The following is a 4,889-nucleotide window of genomic DNA, read 5'->3' on the forward strand; positions in this document are numbered from 1 at the left end:
ATGCCTGGTGCCTGGCAAATTTTTGTCTTTTTTTTTTTTTTTTTTAAGTAGAGACAGGGTTTCACCATGTTGGCCAGCTGGTCTCGAACTCCTGACTTCAAGCGATCTGCCCACCTCAGCCTCTCAAAGTGCTGGGATTACAGGCATGAGCCACTGTGCCTGCCCCCCCTTATTAGCTTCTTTAATCCTCTGCATCACCACAAGATAGGTACTACTATGATCCTATTTTACAGGTGAGCAAATGAAGCACAGAGAGGTTAAGGAGGAACAGGGTTATCTGTTACAACTCTTCAGCAGGGCATTCTGGGAAGTACTGTCTAATTTGTGAGAGGCAAGGGAACTATTTGTTAATTATTTTTTATTATTATTATCATTTTGAGTAGAGCCTTGCTCTGTCACCCAGGTTGGAGTGCAGTGATACAATCTTGTCTCATTGCAACCTCTGCCTCCTAGGTTCAAGTGATTCTCATGCCTCAACCTCCTGAGTAGCTGGGATTACAGGCATGCACCACCATGCCTGGCTGAATTTTGTATTTTTTAGGAGAGACAGGGTTTCACCACATTGGCCAGAATGGTCTTGAACCCTTGATCTGTATTAGTCCGTTTTCACGCTGCTGATAAAGACATACCTGAGACTGGGCAATTTACAAAAGAAAGAGGTTTAATGGACTTATAGTTCCACACGACTGGAGAAGCCTCACAATCATGGCAGAAGGCAAGGAGGAGCAAGTCACATCTTACTTGGAAGGCAGCAGGCAAAGAGAAACAGCCTGTGCAGCGAAACTCCCATTTTTAAAACCATCAGATCTCGTGAGACTTATTCAGTATCACGAGAACAGCATAAGAAAGACCCGCCCCCGTGATTCAATTATCTCCCACCAGGTCCCTGCCACAACACCTGGGAATTATGGGAGCTATGGGTGTGAGAGAGAGCCAAACCATATCTTTCTGCCCCTGGGCCCTCTCAAATCTCATGCCTTCACATTTCAAAACCAATCATGCCTTCCCAACAGTCCCCTAAAGTCTTTTTTTTTTTTTGAGACAGAGTCTCGCTCTGTCTCCCAGGCTGGAGTGCAGTGGCGTGGTCTCTGCTCACTGCAAGCTCCACCTCCTGGGTTCATGCCATTCTCCTGCCTCAGCCTCCCGAGTAGCTGGGACTATAGGCACCCGCCACCACGCCTGGTTCATTTTTTGTATTTTTAGTAGAGACGGGGTTCCACCATGTTAGCCAGGATGATCTCGATCTCCTGACTTCGTGATCCACCACCTCAGCCTCTCAAAGTGCTGGGATTACAGACTTGAGCCACTGCACCCAGCCGTCCCTAAAGTCTTATTTCAGCATTAACTCAAAAGTCCACAGTACAAAATCTCATCTGACACAAGGCAAGTCCCTTCCACCTATGAGGCTGTAAAATCAAAAGCAAGTTAGTTACTTCCTAGATACAATGGGGGTACATGAATTGGGTAAATATAGCCATTCTGAATGGACTAAATTAGCCAAAACAGAGGCGCTACAGGCCCATGCAAGACTGAAATCCAGCAGGGCAGGCAAATCTTTTTTTTTTTTTTTTTTTTTTAAGAACAGTACAGGTTTTATTTATAGGGCTCGAATTTTAGTTTTCTTACTGCATCATCAATGTCAGAAATCTGTTCCTTCAGCTGGCTCCATTGTTCTGGATTTAAAGAAATACCTTTTCTTCCTGGTTTCATTTCACCTTCAGGATCCATCCAGTATTCTCTAATATCAATTAGCACTTTGCTTTTAAAATCTCAAACGCTAACGTACCTCATTTTCCCAATCTGAAACATGTTATCATCTCTGCTGCTGCTACTCTGTTTAGAAGATGACAGAGCTCTTGAAGTTTCACCTGTCTTTTGCTTTTTTACAGGTTTTTCTGGAGCAACTTGCTTTTTCCTCTTTAACTTTTTGTCAACTTCACTGTCAGAATCATTGCCAGAAGAGCTTGAAGAAACAAGTTCCTTTGATTTAGGCACCGCTTCGCTTGGCTCTAGCAGTCGAACACCCTCTTGCTTGTTCTCTCGCGACTGGCAGGCAAATCTTAAAATTCCCAAATGATCTCCTTTGACTCCATGTCTCCTATCCAGGTCACACTGATGCAAGAGGTGGGCTCCCACGGCCTTGGACAGCTCCGCCCCTGTGGCTTTGCAGGTATAGCCCCTCTCCTGGCTGCTTTCACAGGCTGGCATTGTCTGCGGCTTTTCCAGGTGCACGGTGCAAGCCGTTAGTGGATCTACCATTCTGGGGTCTGAAGGATGGTGGCCCTCTTCTCACAGCTCCACTAGGTGGTGCCCCCAGTAGGGACTCTGTGTGGGGGCTCTGACCCCACATTTCCCTTTAGCACTACCCCAGCAGAGGTTCTCCATGAGGGCCCTGCCCCTGCAGCAAACTTCTGCCTAAGCACCCAGGCGTTCTTATACATCCTCTGACATCTAGGCAAAGGTTAAAAAAAAAAAAAGGCCAGGCATGGTGGCTCACGCCTGTAATCCCAGCACTTTGGGAGGCCAAGGCGGGTGGATTACCTGAGGTCGGGAGTTTGAGACCAGCCTGACCAACATGGAGAAACCCCGTCTCTACTAAAAATATAAAATTAGCCGGGCATGGTGGCACATGCCTGTAATCCCAGCTACTCGGGAGGCTGAGGCAGGAGAATCACTTGAACCTGGGAGGCAGAGGTTGTGGTGAGCCGAAATCAAGTCATTGCACTCCATCCAGCCTGGGCAACAAGAGGGAAACTCCATCTCAAAAAAAAAAAATACACACACACACACACACACACACACACACACACCTCAAGGTGAAGTTTCCCAAACCTTAATTCTTGACTTCTGTGCACCCACAGGCTCAACACCACATGGAATCTGCCAAGGCTTGGGGCTTCCATTGTCGGAAGCAACAGCCTGAGCTGTACCTTGGCTCCTTTTAGTCATGGCTGGAGTGGCTGGGACGCAGGACACCAAGTCCCTAGGCTGCACACAGCACAGGGACCCTGGGCCCAGCCCAGGAAACCATTTTCTCCCAGGCCTCTGGGCCTGTGATAGGAGGGCCTGCAGTGAAGACCTCTGATATGCCCTGGAGACATTTTCCCCATTGTCTTGGTGATTAACATTTGGCTCCTCGTTACTTAGGCAAATTTCTGCAGCCAGCTTGAATTTCTCCTCAGAAAATGTTTTTTCTTTTTTATCTCATTGTCAGACTGCAAATTTTCCAAACTTTTATGCTATTTCCCTTTTAAAACTGAATGCTTTTAAGAGCACCCAAGTCATCTCTTGAATGCTTTGCTGCTTAGAAATTTATTTTTCCAGATACCCTAAATCATCTCTCTCAAGTTCAAAGTTTCACAAATCTCTAGGGCAGGGGAAAATGCTGCCAGTCTCTTTGCTAAAACATAACTAGAGTCACCTTTGCTCCAGTTTCCATCCTCATCTTCATCTGAGACCACCTCAGCCTGGACCTTATTGTTCATATCACTATCAGCATTTTTGCCAAAGCCAGTCAACAAATCTCTAGGAAGTTCCAAACTTTCCAACATTTTCCTGTCTTCTTCTGAGCCCTCCAAACTGTTCCAACCCCTGCTTGTTACCTAGTTCCAAAGTTGCTTCCACATTTTGGGGTATCTTTTTTTTTTTTTTTTTTTTTTGAGATGAAGTTTGGCTCTTGTTGCCCAGGCTGGAGTGCAATGGCATGATCTCGGCTCACCACAACCTCTGCCTCCTGGGTTCAAGTGACTCTCTTGTCTCAGCCTCCCAAGTAGCTGGGATTACAGGCATATGCCACCACGCCTGGCTAAGTTTGTATTTGTAGTAGAGATGGTGTTTCTCCATGTTGGTCAGGCTGGTCTTGAACTCCCAACCTCAGGTGATCTGCCCGCCTTGGCTTCCCAAAGTGCTGGGATTACAGGTGTGAGCCACTATGTCTAGCCAATTTTGGGATATCTTTTCAGCAATGCCCCATTCCTGGCACCAATTTATTGTATTTGTCTGTTTTCATGCCACTGATAAAGGCATACCTGAGACTGGGAAATTTACAAAAGAAAGAGGTTTAATGGCCTTACAGTTCTGTATGTCTGGTGAGGCCTCACAATCATGGTGGAAGGCAAGGAGGAGCAAGTCCACATCTTACATGGATGGCAGCAGGCAAAGAGAGAGTTTGTGCAGGGAAACTCCCATTTTTGAAACCATCAGATCTCATGAGAGTTATTCACTATCAGGAGAACAGCACTGGAAAGACCCACCCCCATGGTTCAATTATGTCCCACTGGGTCCCTCCCACAACGTGGTAATTATGGGAGCTACGAGATGACCTCAAGTGATCTGACCACCTTGGCCTCCTGAAGTGCTGGGATTACAGGCGGGAGCCACTGCACCTGGCCTATTTGTTAATTTTTGAAATTTATTTAAATATAATCTGATTTTAAAAATGATTTGAGGTATCTAGAATGTTTCATCTTTGAAATAGATTACATATTATATCATTAAGGAAATAATAAATCTGGAAAGTAATAGCACTTACCTTTAAGGGGCTGGATATGAGTATATCCATATATGGCCACAATCATGGCTACAATAACCCCATGGGGCAGGAAGTCATTTCAGCTCTGCTTCCATTAGTCTGAACATCAGCCTGGGGCTCTTGGAGCCTGTGGGTTTCCAGGTGCTACAGGTGCACCCTGCATTCCAGGCAAATTCCCTTAAAACAGACAAATGGTGGGAGATGTGGGCTCTCTGGAAGGTTCTCCCTCCATGGGCTCCCTAAATGCACCACATGCAGTTCCTCTGTATTGGACAATTTCCAAGTGTTCTATCTTAACTATGGCCATCCAATCACATCCAAGATACATCAACGTAAGACCACCATTAATTGAAAACCT

The 4,889-nt window shown here is 45.9% G+C and overlaps 1 pseudogene; it reads right to left on the reverse strand.

Annotated features, from left to right (window-relative positions):
- Positions 1 to 1,578: 1,578 nt before the first annotated feature.
- On the reverse strand, positions 1,579 to 4,577 carry LOC719438 (activated RNA polymerase II transcriptional coactivator p15 pseudogene; annotated as a pseudogene).
- Between the last annotated feature and the right edge of the window lie 312 nt (positions 4,578 to 4,889).

The sequence above is a fragment of the Macaca mulatta genome, chromosome 13, assembly GCF_049350105.2.
Source record: "Macaca mulatta isolate MMU2019108-1 chromosome 13, T2T-MMU8v2.0, whole genome shotgun sequence".
In the NCBI taxonomy this organism is placed as follows: domain Eukaryota; kingdom Metazoa; phylum Chordata; class Mammalia; order Primates; family Cercopithecidae; genus Macaca; species Macaca mulatta.